General features: G+C 44.9%; 1 protein-coding gene across 3 annotated transcripts in view; it reads left to right on the top strand.

The window, feature by feature from the left end:
• Positions 1-21,482, top strand: part of KLHL29 (kelch like family member 29) — a 1,368,521-nt gene that overhangs the window by 67,991 nt on the left and 1,279,048 nt on the right. Inside the window, exon 1 of one of the 3 annotated variants that reach the window (XM_063915307.1) lies at positions 9,496-9,837. The exons of 1 other annotated variant lie outside the window; for it this stretch is intronic. The gene's annotated coding sequence lies outside the window, so the exon portion shown is untranslated. Of the gene's footprint in view, positions 1-9,495; positions 9,838-21,482 lie in introns of those variants that run through there. One more of the 3 variants, XM_063915304.1, reaches the window with a different exon arrangement.

Below are 21,482 nucleotides of genomic sequence, written 5' to 3'. Positions count from 1 at the left end.
TGCCACTGCGTTCAGTTCAGTCAGTTTCGTTCCTGGTTTGACGTCACAAACACACCCAGCGTTCGCCCAGACACTGCCCCGTTTCTCCAGCCACTCCCGCGTTTTTCCCAGAAACGGCAGCGTTTTTCCGCACACACCCATATAACGGCCAGTTTCCGCCCAGAAACACCCACTTCCTGTCAATCACACTCCGATCACCAGAACGAAGAAATTTCTTCGTTAAGCCGTGAGTAAAATACCTAACTTTTTGGCAAATTTACTTGGCGCAGACGCACTGCGAACATTGTGCATGCGCAGTTTGCGACAAATCGCTCCGTTGCGAAAAACCACTAACGAGCGAACAACTCGAAATGAGGGCCAGTGTGTATACAGCTTACGATACCGATGTGCGCTCCCGCGGGGTCAGTATCGCAAGAAAAAATAGACTGTGCAGGCAAGGCAATTTTGGCTAGAAAGTGTACAATCTAGATTCTAGTATAGGCAAAATTGTATATAGTCAAAATCGCACCATGTGTACAGTTAATATCGGTGGTTCTGGGCTCCGGGGAGTTCAAGGGAAATCGCATAGTCAAAATTGTCCATAGTCAATCACCATGAGTATGCACCTTTAGCCATATCTCACCTTAGTGTGACTGACTGGGCCAGCTGTGCAGCTCCGACCACAAATTGCGGTCACGATCGTATTGCCGCATTTGTATGGAGTTACATGCCGCATTCTGGTGTTACTCTAACCCCTTGGCCATTGGTGGCAGCGCCCTTTCCTAGGCAGGTGCCCCTGGGGGGCATCCTGGCCAAAGGGTAGCTACACCCCTGCTTAAGGGTTAAGGCTAATCAGCAAGAATAATTTTGATATGAATGACAAAATTATTTATTTTTTAATGCAATTTGTTTTGACGTTATGCCTTCATTTCATGTTGTGATCATAAACCTGAGGTGGATTTTCCCAGCAGTCTCTGCTGCATTATTAAACTCCACCCTTTTTTCATATGTTGAATATATTTTTGGATACGTGCAGCAACTTTATGTAGTTTTATTTTTTGTCAGCTTTCTTCATTTATTTACTGTATATATATATATATATATATATCAAACACACACTTGCTTCAGCAGTTGCGCTTGGAACTGAAACCTGAGAGTGCACTGCAGCCCACACAGTGCAGCCGATTGCCCATCGCTTCGGGTAACTTTATCTTTATTGGTTTATCTTCTGAGCATGCTCAGACCTGTAAATATGACATGTGCAGTGTGCTGCCTCTATAATATTACTGCGTCATACTCTGCTGCTGTGGAATCCTGGAGAAGATCTGGGTGTGCCTTGGGGGTAACATTTATGTACATTGCATGTGTGTCTTCAATAATAACTCTGGATAAATGTATACATACAAAAAGTAATTTGCACTTAAAAGCATAAAAATACAAAAGTATTTATATTATATGATTATTATTTACCTCACAAAAAATAAATTCTATTTCAAATAAATGAACAAAATAGACAAAACAATACAGCTACAGAAAGGTGCTGCACGTATACAAAAATCAATTCAACATAAGAAAAAAAAGGGCGGAGTTTAATAATGCAGCAGAGACTGTCGGGAAAATTCACCTCAGGTTCATAATCCCAATGGGAAATAAAGGTATGATGCAGAGGAAAAAACTGAGGAAAAAAAGAAATAACTTTATCGTTCATAACGAAATTATGCTTGCCGAATAGCCTCAACCCTTAAGCACTGCAGACATCAATGGACAAAACACAGGAGAGTGAAAGAGTCGATAAAGGAATTAACGGAGAATCTTCTCTGTTATCCCTTTGCTGAATAACAAGGTTCCGATAAAAATGTGGAAACATCAGTTTCCGTGTTCTAAACAAGAAATAAAATGTCCTGAATAGACCCTTTAGCAACAGACAGTGATACGCAGTGTTACATCGTCACAGTGATACATAGCGACAGTGATACAAAGTAATACACAGTGACAGTAATACACAGCAACAGTGCTACAGATAGTGATAGACAGGGATACACAGTAATACATAGTGACAGTGATACAGATAGTGATACACAGTAATACATAGTGACAGTTATACAGATAGTGATACACAGTAATACATAGTGACAGTGATACAGATAGTGATACACAGTAATACATAGTGACAGTTATACAGATGACAGATAGAGAGTGATACACAGGGATACACAGTGATAGTGATAAGGATGACAGTTATACAGATAGAGGGGTCTATTCATGAAGCAGTGAAAAATGTGGAGAAGTGAGTCTGTAGAGAAGTTTCCCATTGCAACCAATCAGCTGCTCTGTATAATTTTATAGTATGCAAATTATAAATGTTACTTCAATGCTGATTGGTCGCCATGGACAACTTCTCCACTGGATCACTTCTCCTCACTTTTTCACTGATTCATGAATTGACCCCAGTGATACAGAGTGATACATATAGTGACAGTGATACAGATAGTATCAGTGATATACTGAAATAGTGATAAACAGCGATGCATAGTAACAGTGATACATACAGTAGTGACAGTGAAACATATAGTGACAGTGATACATAATAGTGCATAGAGACAGTGATACATAGTGGTACATAGTGATACACAGGGATAGAAATGCAGTTATACTATACATATAGGGCTATATTTACTAATTTCCTCTGGAACCCTTCCTGGTAATGGCCGCTGCTATCCATGTCCTCAGTTCCTGAAGTAGAATTGAAATTACTGCTTTTATTATTATTATTATTATTATTATCCTTTATTTATATGGCGCCACAAGGGTTCCGCAGCGCCCAATTACAGAGTACATAAACACATAATCAAACAGGAAAACAGCAACTTACAGTTGATGACAGTATAGGACAAGTACAGGGTGAATAAACATAGTTACATCAGCAGATGACACTGACATAAGTATCAGGTGGCAGAAGACTGCTGGATTTGATGCAGTTGAAGATTATTAAAGTAAGAAAAAGGATAAGCACATGAGGGAAGAGGGCCCTGCTCGTGAGAGCTTACATCCTAAAGGGGAGGGGTAGACAGACAGGGGTGACACAGATGGGGTACAGAGAGAGCGTGGGACAGAGGGTTAGGATGAGATTTGGCTGGGTTTGGTGAAGAAGTGGGTCTTGAGAGCCCGTTTGAAGTTTTGTAGAGAGGTGGAGAGAGTCTGAGGGGGAGAGGTAGGGAATTCCAGAGAATTGGAGCAGCACGTGAAAAATCTTGGAGGTAGTAGTGGGAGGAAGTAATCCGTAGACAGGAGGGTCGGCGTGCATTAGCAGAGCGAAGAGGACGGGTGGGAGTGTAAGGGGAGATAAGGTCAGAGATGTAAATGGGAGAGGAGTGGGTGAGGGCTTTTGCGATCATTTCCCTTCTTTACACATTGGAGGGACAGGCTCCTTTCAGAGTCCCTCTCCCTGCACATGATTTTTAGTACATACAGATGTGCCCACATACATCTTTGCTATATCCCGGCATGTACTGTATGGCACGGTTTTGCATGGTTTATCCATGCCTCGTGATTTTTCTTCATTTGCTTCTTTCATATGTTACTTTATACATATTCTATTACGGCAAGCAAAAAATTTAAAATCCATCCACTCGCTACTTGTAAAAAACTGCTTAGCCGTGTTTTGCATGTTGTGCCAAATTGAGCAAAATAGCAAAGATGTAAGTGGCCACACCTTATTACTATGTTACAGTTAATGTTAATTCTAATTATCAGGTCTGAAGCCTGACTATACTGTATTTTCACCTACTTTTGTACAAAGGCCATTCGTTATATAAATGTAATGCAGGAGCAATCACAGATATTGTCTGCTTACCTTTCAGTCCCCATATGGCCCACTGTCACTGCCGGCCGTCAGTATACCAACAGCAGCATCCTGGCCACCAGTATGCCGGCAGCGGGGCGAGCGCTAGAAAGACCCTTGCGGGCTCGCTGCAGTTGCCCTGCTGTGGGCACAGTGGCTTACTGCGCTTGCCACAGGTTATGTTCTCCCTCTATGGGTGTCATGGACACCCACAAATGGAGAATAGCCTGTGTTGCGGGTACTCCGGCGGCGGCATTTCACCGCTTGTCGGGAACCTGTGGTCTATATTGTTATCACCGGGATCCCAACTGGCGGCATGTTAACCGCTTCCCTTCCGCAGAGTGGGAGATTGTGGATTGCTTTCGGAAACCTCCCTCTAGAAATGCTGTGTATGCCCCTGGTCACCATGACCTAACTGCAGCAAGCTCCGAAAATACAACATTTTGGGAGCTTGACAGCGGGAACCTTTAAGATCTTCAGATGGCGCAGATCCCCAGACCCCGCTACTTCCGTGTTTCTAATGCTTGGAACCCGCCGTCAGCTGTCGGCTCCCCCTCTGCTGGCTTTGAGCGCATGCGTGAACCCAAGTCAGACTTGTAAGGGTTAATATTCGCTGCTACAGAAGCAGCAGTAATTCAGCTGGCAGGGAGCGCAGATCTTCCGATCTTCTGTCCCCGCACCAGAGCAATGCTGAATTACGCCAGGGATTTTATATCCATCACCGCTACTCGCTGAGGGCTGGATGCTTAATTGTCTGGTCCTCGATTATTAAGAAGATGAATAGGCCCCAGAGTGATACACAGTGATAGTGACAGTGATACAGGTACCAGTGAGATATAGTGACAGTGATAGTGACAATGGGGTGTGGTATGTTAGATAGAATAGACTTAGGTTGACAGTGTCTAGGTCGACCACTATTGGTCGACAATAAGTAGGTCGACATGGTTTCTAGGTCGACAGGGACTCTAGGTCGACGTGTACTAGGTCAACATGAAAAACGTTGAGTTTCTTACATTTTTTTGTGTGTCATTTTCTTCGTAGAGTGACCGGGAACCCCAATTAGTGCACCGTGTCCCCTCGCATGGCTCGCTTCCCTCGCCATGCTTCGGGCAAGGTGCCTCGCTCCGCTACCGCTGCGCTCGGCACAGCTTACCGTTCCCAATTGTAGTCCACGTGGATCGGAATGTATGAAAAAGTTCAAAAGATGAAAAAAAAAGTGAAAAACTCATGTCAACCTTTTGTCAGGTCGACCTAGAACATGTTGACCTAGAGTCCCTGTCGACCTAGAAACCATGTCAACCTACTGACCAATAGTGGTCGACCTAGACACTGTCGACTTAAGTCTTGTCGACCTAGAGACCGGATCCCGTGACAATGATACACAGTGACAGTGATACAGATAGTGCTATACTGTATAGCAGAGGTTCCCAAACTCAGTCCTCAAGAAGTACTAATGGTCCAGGATTTAAGTATGTCCCTGGCTCAGCACAGATGGTTACATCAAATTGACTGAGGTGCTAATTAAGTCACCTGTGGCCAAGCATGGATATACTTATAACCTGGATGGTTAGTGCTCCTTAAGGACTGAGGGGGTAATTCAGATCTGATCGCTAGCAGTAGCAGCTCTTTCCACGGGCAAGCAGGCTTATTGCCCGGGGCGCCGCTGTCCTGAGGGCACCGCCACCGCTGCCGTGGCAAGAGCCACTACTGCCGGTGCCGTGCGCCTGACATCATTGCGCACCGCACGGCATTGTGGGAGCAGACACTAGAGGTCATAATTAACCTCTAGTGTCTGTGCAGTGTACGGCGCTATGGGAGAGATGTCATGACGTCTCTCCCATAGATCCGAGGAGCGGCGGCCAGAGATGGAGGACAGCAGCAGCGGTCGGGAAGCAGGAGCGGGGCTGGTGAGTATTTTTTTTTATTTTTTCAAGCGCCGCTACTAGGGCCACAGCAACAGGGGGCAAAACTACAGGGGCACAACTACTGAGGGCACAGCAACAGGGGGCACAGCTACTGAGGGCACAGCTACTGAGGGCACAACTACTGAGGGCACAACTACTGAGGGCACAGCAACAGGGGGCAAAACTACAGGGGCACAACTACTGAGGGCACAGCAACAGGGGGCACAGCTACTGAGGGCACAGCAACAGGGGGCAAAACTACAGGGGCACAACAACTGAAGGCACAGCAACAGGGGGCACAGCTACTGAGGGCACAACTACTGAGGGCACAGCAACAGGGGGCACAGCTACTGAGGGCACAGCAACAGGGGGCACAGCTACTGAGGGCACAACTACTGAGGGCACAGCAACAGGGGGCAAAACTACAGGGGCACAACTACCGAGGGCACAGAAACAGGGGGCACAACTACTGAGGGCAAAACTACTGAGGGCACAGCAACAGGGGGTGAAACTACAGGGGCACAACTACTGAGGGCACAGCAACAGGGGGCAAAACTACAGGGGCACAACTAATGAGGGCACAGCAACAGGGGCACAACTACTGAGGGCACAACAACAGGGGGCACAACTACTGAGGGCACAGCAACAGGGGCACAACTACTGAGGGCACAGCAACAGGGGCACAACTACTGAGAGCACAGCAACAGGGGCACAACTACTGAGGGCACAGCAACAGCGTCACAACTACTGAGAGCACAGCAACAGGGGGCAAATCTACTGGGGGCACAGCTACAGGGGGCACAGTTACAGGGGGCATAACTGTGACCACACCCCTTCCCTGTGAAGCCACGCCCCTATTTTCACTGTGCGCCGCACTAACATTTTTTACATTTTCTTTTATTATTATTTTTTAGTGTGTGTGAGTGGGGCGCCAAAGGAAACTTTCGCCCTGGGCGACACAAGGTCTAGAACCAGCCCTGATCGCTATGCAGCGATTTTTGCAGCCCTGTGATCAGATAGTCGCCGTCTACAGGGGGAGTGTATTTTTGCTGTGCAAGTGTGCGTTCCTATGTGTAGCAGAGCTGCACAAACTAATTTTGTGCAGTCTCTGCGCAGCCCAGGACTTACTCAGCCGCTGCGATCACATCAGCCTGTTCAGGACCGGATTTGACTTCAGACACCCTCCCTGAAAACGCTTGATCCCGCCTGCGTTTTTCCGGACACTCCCTGAAAATGGTCAGTTGCCACCCACAAATGCATTCTTCCTGTCAATCTCCTTGCGAACAGCCGTGTGAATGGATCCTTCGCACAATCCCGTCGCTGACCGGCGAAGCCCTTTGCAGCCATGCGACATGCCAGTGCAGTGCGGTGCATATGCATGCGCAGTTCGGATCTGATCGCCCGCTATGCGAAATCGCACTGAAGCAATCAGATCTGAATGACCCCCTTAGTTCAGGAACCACTGCTGTATAGTAATAGGCAGTGATAGTGACAGTGGTATAGTTATACACAGTGATAGTGACTCGTGACAGTGTATAGTGATTCATAGTGATAGTGCTTCAGTACATAATGACAGTGATACAGACAGTGATATATAGTGATACACAGTGACAGTGATTGAGATGGTGATACATACTGTATAGTGACAATGATACACAGTGACAGTGATACAGATAGTGATATACATAGTGATACATACAGTGACAGTGATACACAGTGATAGTGACAGTGATGGTGATACATACTGTATTGTGACAATGATGAACTGTGATACATAGTGACAGTGATACATATAGTGATACATACAGTATGACAACTCACAGTGACAGATAGTGATATATAGTAATACAGTGATAGTGACTAGTGACAGTGTTATAGTGATACATAGTGACAGTGATACAGATAGTAATATATAGTGATACACAGTGACAGTGATACAGATGGTGATATACTGTATAGTGATACACAGTGATAGTTATACATATAATGACAATGTTACACAGTGGCAGATAGTAATACACAGTGATAGAGATGGTGATACATATAATGACAATGACACACAGTGAAGTGATGCAGATAGTAATATATAGTGATAGGGATACAGTGACAATGACACACAGTGACACAGATAGTGATACAGTGATACATATAATGACATTGTGACAGTGATACAGATAGTGATACACTGTGACAGTGATATATAGTGATACAGTTACAATGGCCCATAGTGACAGTAATACAGATAGTGATATATAGCTATACAGTTACAATGACAGTGATACAGATAGCGATAGTGATACAGTGACAATGACACACAGTGACAGTAATACAGATAGTAATATATATAGTGATATTGATACATACAGTGACGCACAGTGGCAGTAATACAGATAGTGATATATAGTGATAGTGATACATGCAGTGACACTTAGTGACAGTGATACATACAGTGATACACAGTGACAGTGATATAGATAGTGATATATAGTAATAGTGATACAGAAAGTGATATATAGTGATAGTGACAATGACACACAGTGACAGTGATACAGTTATCAATATACAGTGATACATATAGTTACAGTGATACAGATAGTGACAGTAATACTGTACATACAGTGATACAGTGACAGTGATACATAGTGATATATACTGTATATATAGTGACAGTGACACACAGTGACAGTGATACAGCTAGTGATAGTGACAGTACTACATACAGTGATACACAGTGACAGTGATACATAGTGATATTTATATACTGTATATATAGTGACAATGACACACAGTGACAGTGATACAGTTATCAATATACAGTGATACATATAGTTACAGTGATACAGATAGTGACAGTAATACTGTACATACAGTGATACAGTGACAGTGATACATAGTGATATATACTGTATATATAGTGACAGTGACACACAGTGACAGTGATACAGCTAGTGATAGTGACAGTACTACATACAGTGATACACAGTGACAGTGATACATAGTGATATTTATATACTGTATATATAGTGACAGTGACACACAGTGACAGTGATATAGTGATAGTGACAGTAATGCAGATAGTGGTACATATAGTGACAGTGATACAGTTAGCGATATACAGTGCTACATACAGTGACAGTGATACAGATAGCGATATATAGTGATACAGTGACACACAGTGACAGTGATACAGATAGTGATAGTGACAGTAATGCATACAGTGATACACAGTGACAGTGATACATAGTGATATTTATATACTGTATATATAGTGACAATGACACACAGTGACAGTGATATAGTGATAGTGACAGTAATGCAGATAGTGGTACATATAGTGACAGTGATACAGTTAGCGATATACAGTGACAGTGATACAGATAGCGATATATAGTGATACAGTGACACACAGTGACAGTGATACAGATAGTGATAGTGACAGTAATGCATACAGTGATACACAGTGACAGTGATGCAGATAATGATACATACTGTATATAGTGACAGTGACACACAGTGACAGTGATACAGATAGCGATATACAGTGACAGTGATACAGTTAGCGATATATATTGCTACATACAGTGACAGTGATACAGATAGCGATATATAGTGATACAGTGACAGTGACACACAGTGACAGCTAGCAGGGTCAGCCCCCGGTGATGTGTGTGTATCGCTCCCCCCCCCCCCCCCCCCCCCCCACCCCGCCCCGGGTGTGCCCAGCCAGCACCCTCTGCCAGCAGGCTGCCCCTGTGAGAGGCACCAAGCCCCCGAGCAGGAGACAGCCGGGGCTGGCAGTGTGTGAGTGCCTCGCCCCCCGTGTGACGCTCCTGTAGCCGCCTCCCATCCAGCAAGTAGACGGCAGCGGCGGCGGCAGCAGCCTCGGAGAAGGAAGCAGGGAGCCAGGAGGGAGCATGGTCCGGATCCTGCACCAGCAGCAGCAGCAGCACCCCAGCCCCAGACAGCAGCGCTGCTCCTCCTCCTGCACCCACACCCCCAGCCTGGCATCCCCACTGGCACTGCCAGGGCACCCACCTGCATAAAGTCGGGACATTTCTAGCTGTTGTCTGCACGGAGAAGCCAAGGACAAGGGCTGCTGCTGGCACAGCACAGGTAAGAGGCTGTGTGATGTCTATGCCCTGAGCCAGGGGTGGGGTGTGCCAGGCTGCCCTCACTCTCCCTCCCCTGCCCGTTGGGGTGCCCACTGCTGATGGCTCCTGTTGGTGTTGGAGAAGTCAGGCTGCATCCTCCTGTGTATTATTAAGTGCATGTTAATGATGCTGTGCGCCTGCGCCTGTGCCAGCAAGGAGAGGACGGGAGGGGGCAGAGAGAGGGGCACCTGGAGGAGCGCAGGTAGCAGAGGAGGCATGCATGCAGCGGGCAGGGTGCCAGCAGCGTGCATGGGTACCACACTCCTTCACATGGCACAGGCAGAGGGGCAGCTGGTGCCCGCTGCAGCCACACTAGTGGGCTAATCTGGCAACGACATGGGTTAACTATTATTAAATATAATATGACACTAGCATCTCAGACACGAGAGGGCTTGGCAGGCTCATTGTAACGCGATCCTGGGTATTTATTATCTGTGTCTTGGTATCTGAACCCCCATCCTCCGCCTCATTCATCTTGCACCCAGATGCGCTGGCGTGTCTGCGCCCGCACGGAATGTGTCAGGGATTGCGCAGCGCTGCCAAGTGCGCCCCTGGTGGCGGTGGTGGGGAGCTGTGCGCTCCGAGCAGGGGATCAGATGGGGCGGCCTGGCACACGGGTCACTCTCAGGCTGCTGTCTCTGTGCCCTGCTTCTGCGAGTAACACACACACACACACACACACACACACACACACACACACACACACACACACACACACACACACACACACACACACACCTCCTGGCTGCTGCAAGGGTGGTTTTATGCCCTGCAGGTGGCTGGCAGAGGGTGCCTATCCGCCAGATGACTGGCACGGGCCTGGCAGAGGGTGCCCACCCCGCAGGTGACTAGCACAGGGGTGGCAAAGGCTACCAACCCTGCAGGTGACTGGCACGGGGGCTGGCAGAGTGTGCCCAACTTGCATGTGACTGGTTCTGGGATGGCAGAGGGTGCCCAACCTGTATGTGACTGGCACAGCGGCTTGCAGAGGGTGCCCACCTTGCATGTGACTGGCACTGGGATGGTAGAGGGTGCCCAACCTGTATGTGACTGTCACAGGGCTGGCAGAGGGTGCCCACCCTGCAGGTGACTGGCACAGGGCTGGCAGAGGGTGCCCATCCTGCAGGTGACTGGCACAGGGCTGGCAGAGGCTACCTACCCTGCAGGTGACTGGCACAAGGGTGGCAGGAGGTGCCCGCCCAGGTCTGTGTGTAGTGCAGCATGGGCTGCAGGGGTAAACTTTACAGGATTCCCACCTACAGTAGTGTTGTCATTGGTTATGTTCCAGTTTTACATTAGCTGTAATCTGTATGTAACAGTGCTGTCACATTGTGTATAATGCATGGTGACTTATGCTTGTACAGTAAGTGCTTGGACAATAAACTGTGTATAAGTTTATTTGTGTGTAAATGTATGTATAAAGATAGATAGATAGATAGATAGATAGATAGATAGATAGATAGATAGATAGATAGATAGATATCCCAATTTGTAAAGTGCAACATAATATGCTAGTGCTATACAAATAAATATTAGGAAATGTTCTACATACATACACAGTGTTGTGGTTTTGTTGTTATGTGGATTATTAGTTGTGTACAGGTGTTTGTGTAACTCAGTCTGCCAGCGGCTTATGTTGTCACAGGTTTAATACTAGGTTGCACACAAAGTGCGGCATTAAAGTGCACTCCATCTGTGTGTTGAAGACTGAGTACACCTAGCTATGGACTTGTCCTAGTGCTGAACTTGTAGCCCTGAAACACATGGATGGTTGCAGGAATCCCAATCAGTAGCACTTGCTATCTTTGGTAGAGCCATAACAAGTACTTCACTACAGGCTACACTAACAAAAAAGTTCACCAGACACTAACTGTTAACTAGTACTATGTGACTACACAACCACAATCTTGCTGCATGACCCCCACGCCCACCGTGCTTCAGTCATACATACTATAATGACACTATTCAGTCTCATCAGTAAACTCCATCCATCTGTTCACAATGATTTCACGTGCAAGATCCAAATTATGTTAGTTGTACTTTATGTTATAGCATCTGATTTCTTTTTTGGCTTATTTGGATCTTACTTTAGCCCTAGGTACAACAAGAGTTCAATGTGTACACTGTTATTTATTACCAGTTATTTATATAGCGCACACATATTCCGCAGCGGTTTGCAGAGAATATTTGGTCATTCACATCAGTCCCTGCCCCAGTGGAGCTTACAATCTATATCCCTATCACATGTACACACAAACACATTCACGCTAGGGTTAATTTTGTCAGGAGCCAATTAACCTACCAGTATATTTTTGGATTATGGGAGGAAACCTGAGCACCCGGAGGACACCCACACAAGCACGGGGAGAATATACAAACTCCACACAGTTATGGACTCATAACTTTATATTACATCTCTATATATAGCTTAATTTTATATATATATATATATATATATATATATATATATAAAGCTTTATTGAAACTCACAGTATCTTTGTTGTTTTATTATCTGGTTTTGCCTATTTATTTGTTTATTATGCGTCTTGCCAGTCTTTTGGGTGATATTGAGATTATTGTCATACTATGCTGGATGTTTGGCCTATATTACTCTTCCTGACTGTTAACACTGTCCTTACATAGTATGATTGTCAGCTCATATACTGTAACAGTGTAACCTGTCAGCCGTATTTCATCAATATATGTACTGCTACATGCAATCAATGAGCATAGCCAGAAGTCATCCTGCAAAGCTGCACCTCTAGTTTGTCAGCTCTTGTGTCAAGTCATACACTCTTATACTATACAGGTCATTGTTAAAAAGCACCAAGCTTTTGTTTTTAGTTATAAAATGTGTACAGTTTGTCCTCCGACAGAATATGCTGATGAACAAAGGGTGGATGCAGGGAGATGAACCCACAGTATAATACTTTGTTATTTTACCTTTTTTTGTGGTTTTATAAAAACAAGCAGGGTCAAGCTCATCTGGAAACAAGGAGGGGAGAAGAGCTGAATCTGAGTTGGGAGTAACTGTCCATCGGGACAAAACATGTTACAATGCATACACTTATTTGTTTTTGCATGCAAGGTAAATACTGGCTGCTTTTGCATGTAGCCCACAAACACTGGACAGCTTTACTTTTACACTGCAATGTAGATCTAAGTTTGGACACGCTGCTCCCAAATCTAATGTAAATCTCTGCACATATTACATCTGCCCCACCCGCAGTGCGACATGGTTTTACCCAGGTGCAAAGTTGCTTGCTGTTATTGCTTTATTCCCAACTCCGAATCAGTTTGTATTTTCCTTTCTTACGCTTCAAATATGCGGCTGTTTCGGGACAATTTATTCCTATCCAATGTAAGCCAAAAGCTGCCTTAAATTCTACTCCATCTGTACTTTGTACCGAGTTGGCTCTGTTTTTTCTCTTCTATTCCGCTAGTTTTATTGTCTATTGCTGCTGCCTGTGACTACTGCTTACTTTTCTAATGAGCGCTGTGAAGCTGTTTTGCTCCTTGTTAATCCCTAGCAGGGGATGTATGTAGATAGCAGATCAGATAATCTTCACACATTGATACACATGATACACATGTATCAGGATTGATGTTGGTAGCACTTAAATATTTGTAGCTGCTGAGCTGTGTGTTTATCACAGCGTGGTCTAGCTGCAACATATTCCCCTGTTTGCCCAACCTTGCAGCTATATATTAGCGATGCCTATACCAGGTACACTGTATATTTCTTTATTTATTTACCAGGCTCTTCTCTATTATTTTCCCCTTCTTATCCGTTCCTTGGACATGTTTTATTCTGTTTTCATTAAGCCCGGCTCATTCTGCCCTGTGTACCCGAGCTGAATGCAATGCATAAATCGTCTGCATTAGGTTTAATTAGTGCACAATAACACAAACCACAATTTGCTGGCAGTGATACCCTTCCTTGTGTTTTCTTAGGCTTTATTTTTCCCTAGACATTTCTTTTACAGTATACATGAGCGGCAGAAGTATTCAAACACTCCTCTTAGTATCTGTCATGTTTATTCCACAAAGCTAATTATACATTCTTAAATCAGTGGTTCTGTGTACTATGTTTTGCAGAAGTGTTATGCTTCACTTGACTCAGGAATGCTATAAATTAATAGCGATCCCCTTAATTTAATTGACACTTTTTTTTCTTTCGCTTTTTGGCCCTCATTCCGAGTTGGTCGCTCTGTATTTTTCTTCGCATCGCAGAGATTTTCCGCTAATTGCGCATGCGCAATGTTCGCACTGCGACTGCGCCAAGTAAATTTGCTAAGAAGTTTGGTATTTTACTCACGGCATTACGAGGTTTTTTCTTCGTTCTGGTGATCGGAGTGTGATTGACAGGAAGTGGGTGTTTCTGGGCGGAAACTGACCGTTTTATGGGAGTGTGTGAAAAAACGCTGCCGCTTCTGGGAAAAACGCGTGAGTGGCTGAAGAAACGGGGGAGTGTCTGGGCGAACGCTGGGTGTGTTTGTGTCGTCAAACCAGGAACGACAAGCACTGAACTGATCGCACTGGAAGAGTAAGTCTCGAGCTACTCAGAAACTGCACAGAAAAATCTTTTCGCAATATTGCGAATCTTTCGTTCGCAATTCTGCTAAGCTAAGATTCACTCCCAGAGGGCGCCGGCTTAGCGTGTGCAAAGCTGCTAAAAGCAGCTTGCGAGCGAACAACTCGGAATGAGGGCCTCTATTTCTTCTATTGCAGTTGCACACGGTTAACGAAAACCTAGGTAACCGCTCATTTTATTCAATTATATATGTGAATCCAAATTTTGGTGATGCCGCACTTACAGTATGGTACCTCCGAATTTGTGGATAGTGCCACAAGGGGTGCGAGCTGCGGTACCGTTGGCAGTGTTTCCATGCCATTACAACTCGCCCTGTTTGCGGCTGATTGAAGTTACCCCGATCATCTGTTATAGAAAATTAACCAAAAATAAACGCACAAAAAGCAGCGCTATTGCACAATTCAATTAGATATTATGAAACTTGGATATTAGTGATCATGTGGGGCGTAATAAAGTAAATATAAAATATTGGTTGACACATGTATAACAGCACATCAGTATAATAGGAAAATTCCTTCAGCGACCACACAACAATAGTTTCAATCAAATCTCCGCCCCTTATCGCACCCACCAGCAGTATTCTAATGTTGCTGCAGATGGGCGTGACAAGTGTATTTCAGCTGGCTACCACCCGGGGGTAGAATTGAACGTAAAGAGACCCGTTTGGGTGCCCAAACGGGTCTTTTCAGGCTTGCGCCTATTACTTTGTAATGGGTGTGAGCAGAGCGATAAGTTGGGTCATTTGAATATCACCCCACAATCTCCCGCCACTTTAGACGGGAGATCGGTGGTGCGATAACATTTGAATTCCCCCCTCTGAATGTAATGATCCATCTGAGACGGATGATCTGCGCAATACATGTAATGCTTCTGGCAAAGTATACGGTACTGCAGCCAGCAGCGTGATGATTTAGGGTAGATATTCTTTGGTGTCGGACAGTACCGGGAGTTTAATGGATCGCTGATCTCCGGAACCAGCCGCTCCGCTGTGCAGACCCACTTCCAATGCAGGTAGCTGCGGAAGATGGTGTGTGAAGTTCTGATTGGGTCTTTCTGCACAATGGGTATTTTGGGACTGTCGTCACGTGTAGCTGGAGGTCCGTGTTATTCTGACTCATGCATACAAAGAAGGGAAGCCTGAAAGGATGACCATCGATATGTGTGCCATCGATGGTTGCCATCGATGGTGAAACTGTGAGTGGCCATCGATGGTCACTAACTATACTATGGGAGACCATCGATGGTGTCACTCATCGATGACCATCCCTGTTAGGTCTGTGAATGACCCACGGGCCAATCACAGACCAGGGGCGGGGCTATACAGGTGATGGGGGGCGGAGTTATGCTCCATGTCCCAGCACTTAAAAAAATAATAATAATAATTTGTTTAAGCTAAGCCATCAATGGAGAGAAACCATCTGGTTCTCCCATCGATGGCAAACCTATTCGACATCATCCGTAAACCATCGATGATTAGGAATCATCGATGGTCGATGGGCATCCCTACTTGTCTGTAATGTTGGCAGTTGTGGCTGTAGTTGGAAAAACAGTGAGCAGAGGGACTTCCCGCATGAGGCCGCACGGATCCACGATTAGCCCTAAGGAAACTCTCATTAGCATAAGGTGACTAATCTGTTTAGCGCGGTATCACGCAGATACAGCGTAAGCCGGAAGGGAAGCTGGGGTTGTATACAGTGGCATACGGGGTGCATAATGACTAATTTAGGGCTCGCTCACAATGACCATCAATCCTGTGGCTCATGTTATCCTACTAAAGTGTTATGCAGTACATTGTCCTCCAGGGATTTTGAGTGCATACTGCATGCTGTTGCCTCCAGATTATTACATGTACGCACCGTGTGATACAGATGTAGCCTCATACATCTTGATGCAGTCCTGCCAGACAGCCCCTCTTGGCACGCCAGGTAGCGTGAGAATCTTCTAGCGTCTGGCATTTTTTTTGCTTCCTTGCCAAAAATGTATCTTGTTCGCAACGCAAGATGACTAGGAAACTGTGCTGATTGATTTCATATATGACACTTGTATATCTGTGTGCGACTGAGTCTCTGAAACTGTACACAAAGTGCTCCAAGGTAGCAGCTGCAGCTTTTTTCCAATACAAGTTCCGTTCTGCTCCATATACAGACTCTGTCACACACAATATACAAGTGACATTAACTAGCACAGTCTTCTTGTGCGTCCTAGCTGCATTGCGTTGCGACTAAGACGCGTTTTCATCAATAAAAGTTGCCCGACGTTTGCAGAGTTGCATGTGACCTGGTGGCTCACTCGCGCCAGGCATCTAGCACTGCACGGCGTATTGAGGTTAGAGGTACAGTATAAGGACACATCTATAGTAACTTTTATGAACTCAATGGCCTGTCTATGGAATCAAATCTGTCCTTGTTGTTTAAGTCTCTCATTAAGGGGCTAATTCAGACCTGACATTTTATAATGTCTCATAAAATGCTGTAATTACCACTTTTTAATGTAGCTCCCATCATATCTGTGTTACCACTAGCTACGTCTGCACAGGAATATGACAAGACAATAACGCCTTCTGCTAGGCCTCTTTGTGCTGTTTAATTAAAAAAGTTTCTGCCACAGTCCCTGGGTAAAAAGTGACGTGCGGTGGGGTGAGGCAGGTGAGGCAGAGCCTTTCCTGTCATACTTACGTTTAAACCAGAGTTTTGGCTGAAAAAATATAAGAAAAATACTGACAATTTGTTTGAAATATGTTCTTTGCATTATTCTAATAATTTTTATAGCCCAAACGCTGGAGTAAAAAGTCTATGGCAGGTGAGGCAGTGCCTCACCTGTGTATCCTTTCCACACATCTCTAATCAAAACTCACCAGATTTTCAGGAGTTTATACTGCTGCACCTGTGTATAATGCCCAGATGTACACTTTGGCTCATATATTGCATGTAAATCTGGCTCTGGGGTTAGCCAGTGCCTCCTGAGCCATTTAGCTCACCGCACGTCCCTTGGTTAAGTAACCCACAAGGTTCTGTGTCCTGAGCGCCAGGCGAGACTACAGATCGCTTGTAGCTTTTAGAGTAATTACGAGTTACTGGAATTCCTCTGAGCCCAGGAAGGGGAAGGACTGGGAGAAAGTCTACATTCTATGCCACTTGTTAATTGCATTTATAATTAGCGCTGCCTGTAAGCCCCGCAACACTTCTGTAGTACAAAATAAATAGATTAATTCATGCGGAAGACGACAAAACCCAGAAATATCCAACTCTGACAGGATTTAAAAGGAAAGGCGCTAACTTCACTGTTTCCAGCCATATATTGCTCTAATTCATCCTTTCCTATTGTATAAAATGTGTCTGGTTCTATAATGCTTCGTGCATGGTCATACACTAGCCTACGTAGAAGCAGCGAGGGTTCATACAGCACACACTGCGGTAAATAAAGCGCAGTTTGCTTTTAGAACAGTTAGTAGCATCCATTGTGACGCAGCTACAACGCATAGGGATGACCTGTTACATAGACATCTTTGCCGTAAAGATCTATGGGGCAGATGTATTAAGCCTGGAGAAGTGATAAAGCAGTGATAAGTGGAAGGTGATAACGCACCAGCCAATCATTATGGTTTGGAAAATGACAGGAGCTGATTGGCTGGTGCGTTATCACCTTCCACTTATCACTGCTTGATCACTGCTTTATCCCTTCTTCAGGCTTAATACATCTGCTCCTAGGTCCATGTAGCATCCGCTGAGATGCAGATAGAACTCATATTGATCACCCGTATATAGACAGCTTTGCCGTAAAGATCCATGACCAGCTTTCCATGATGCGTTAAAATTTGATTGTTTTACCACTAAGTTCTAAATATTGTGTTTTTTGTGTCTTACTATATTATGCTGTATAAATTCTATTGTTCTTGTATCTGAGCATTGTTGTTTTGTTATTTTTGTTATTTTGTTTTTGCTTTCCTTCATTTGATACCTGTCGTTATCGTCAGTGCGAACTTGCACCATTTCTTTACTAGGCAAGCAATCCATCTGAAAACAGGCACACAATTCCGTTGACACGCCCTTAGCCAACATGGCTTACCTACGACTTAGGGGTCTAGTCATGTAGCAGTGAAAAGACTGGAGGAGAAGTGATCCTGTGGAGAAGTGAGCCTGTGGAGAAGTTGCCCTTGGCAACCAATCAGTGTTGAGGTAACATTTATAAAGTGCATTCACTAAAATTATACGTAGCAGCTGATTAATTGCCATGGGAAACTTCTCCACTGGCTCACTTCTCCACACTTTTCACTTCTACATGAATAGACCCCTTAGAACCGCCTGAAGATGCGCTCTCTTGGCTGCGGAGCATTTGCAGTGCCCCCTTGAGGCAAAAGGTCTTGCGTGTAATGATACATCGACCTCTCAGTTGTCAAGGTTGGAGCACGGGTAGATAAGAAGACCAGAGCGTATATTTACTAAAGGTCGATTTTGTTTGGTTTTGTTCAATTATAGGGGGTAATTCAGATCTGATCGCTGCTGTGCGTTCTCACACAGCGGCCAATCAGGTACTAAGTGCGCATGTGTATTCACCGTAATGCGTACGCGCATCCGACAACAACATTGGGTATCGCCGGTCAGCGACGGGATGGTGAAAGAAATCAGTTCGCACTGGCGTTCGCAAGGTGATTGACAGGAGGAAGCCGGTTCTGGCTGGCAACTGACCATTTACTGGGATTGTTCGGAAAAACGCAGGCGTGTCCAAGCGTTTTCAGGGAGGGTGTGTGACGTCAGCTCCGGCCCCGATCAGCCTGATGTGATCGCACTGTAGGAGTAAGTTCTGGGCTACACACACACACTGCACACAGTGGAGTTTAGCAGCTCGGCGTACACATAGCATCACACACTTGCACGTAAAATGTACACTCCCCCTGGAGGCTGCGACTATCTGAACGCAGGACAGCAAAATTCACAGTCCAGCGATCAGATCTGAATGACCCCCTTAGATCGATGCTAAATCGATTGTAATCGATGTTGGGCTTCCAGGGTTAAAACACACATTTACTAGCAGATGATTTTTTTATATTCATTTTTAAACGTTAGTAAATGTGTGTTTTAATCCTGGAAGCCCAACAACCATTAAAATCGATTTAACATGGATCTAAGGGGGTCATTCCGAGTTGTTCGCTCGTTGCCGATTTTCGCTATACTGCGATTAGTCGCTTACTGCGCATGCGCAAGGTTCGCAGAATGCATGCGCTTAGTTATTTTTCACAAAAGTTAGGTATTTTACTCACGGCATAACAAAGCTTTTTCATCGTTCTGGTGATCGTAGTGTGCTTGACAGGAAGTGGGTGTTTCTGGGCGGAAACTGGACGTTTTCTGGGAGTGTGCGGAAAAACGCTGGCATTTCTGGGAAAAACGCGGGAGTGTCTGAAGAAACGGGGGAGTGTCTGGGCGAACGCTGGGTGTGTTTGTGACGTCAAACCAGGAACGAAACTGACTGAACTGATCGCAATGTAGGAGTAAGTCTGGAGCTACTCAGAAACTGCTAAGAATTTTCTATTCGCAATTCTGCTAATCTTTCGTTCGCAATTCTGCTATGCTAAAATACACTCCCAGAGGGCGGCGGCTTAGCGTGTGCAATGCTGCTAAAAGCAGCTAGCGAGCGAATAACTCGGAATGACCCTCAATAATTGAACAAAAACAAACAAAATCGACCTTTGGTAAATATACCCCCAAATTGTGACAGGGACTGTATTTTACCCCGAACATTTACCTCACAATCTTGTTATACAACTGTCTATAGTATTTTTTTCCAGTCACTACTCGTTCAAGGAAAGTTTTCCTCTCACTGGCTGTTCCGATGTTCGTTTATATTATGTAAAGTGTTTCGATCATCTTTGACATAACCTCCCTCTCTCTTTTTTGTTGTTGTTTACACAGAGCGGATGATTTCATGTTTCGTTTTTTTTTTTTAAATATATGATTTTGTATTGTGAGTTGCAAGTGCTGCTATGCGAGACGTGCTTCAGATGGCACTACAGGCCCTTCTAACTGCCCTTTTTTTCTTGAAATAATAAGCTGTGTGGTATTGTATTATTACACCAGAGCGGCAGTGATTTATGCTTTTCCATGTACAATTTACTGCTCCTTATTATTTTAGCAGATCTCTTCCCTACAGCTAACACACTCCATTTGTTTGTATTCAGCGCATACTGTTAGACTGTTATCAGTCCCAATGCAATGGGCTGCACTGGTTGCTGGAGTATTTAGCTTTTCCAGTCAATTTATCAGGTATATAAGCACGGGGAGTGTATAATCTTTCTTCTAGGAAGTGAACCCTATTGTTATTTATGGCCATATTGATGAATGCAGCTGCATTGATCTCAAACAGGCTGCTGTTCAGGCGTAAGGATACTGGTGCGACGTTTAACCCGGGGTCTTAGTCAATAAAACAGTTTACCTGTATATAAAGAAGTATTGTAAACATGCCTCGCGCTGTCACTTCAAAGACGGCGTTGTCATTTTCTATTGTGCTGTGATTCATCCTCCGTAAGACTTTGTTGCGTAGAATATCTGTGAGAAGCAAATTTGAAAGCAAATATTAAATACTGAAACGAATGCGACGATCGTCCATGTACAGTTAGAAAGGGTTCAGCTGCCGCAGCATTGTTATATTGGAAAGGATAACCATCAGTCACAGGTCTGGTGGATTGTAGCACAACTCTTTGTATGCTGGATAGCCTATGTAATATCCATGATTGCCCGTATGCACTAAGGTTCTCTCTCCTTCAAACCACACGTTTAGTTCCTCTCACAGTACTGCCGTTTCCATCTCAAAAATATTTCCAGGATCAGACCCTTTCTCACCCTGGGCGGGATGTACTAATGTACATCGCCGCCCATCGCCGCCCTGCGCCACGATGCTGATCGCATATGTACTTACATATGCGATCAGCATTGCGGAGGACAGCTCTTCCGATAAGAGCTGTCCTCCGCGATGCGCAGCGGCAGCCTGACTTCCGGGATTTGGCCCCAGGAGTCAGTCTG

This window comes from Pseudophryne corroboree, chromosome 4 (genome assembly GCF_028390025.1).
Source record: "Pseudophryne corroboree isolate aPseCor3 chromosome 4, aPseCor3.hap2, whole genome shotgun sequence".
Classification (NCBI taxonomy): domain Eukaryota; kingdom Metazoa; phylum Chordata; class Amphibia; order Anura; family Myobatrachidae; genus Pseudophryne; species Pseudophryne corroboree.
The sequence above is the reverse complement of the archived record's forward strand: the minus strand, read 5'-3'. Positions and strand labels throughout refer to the sequence as shown.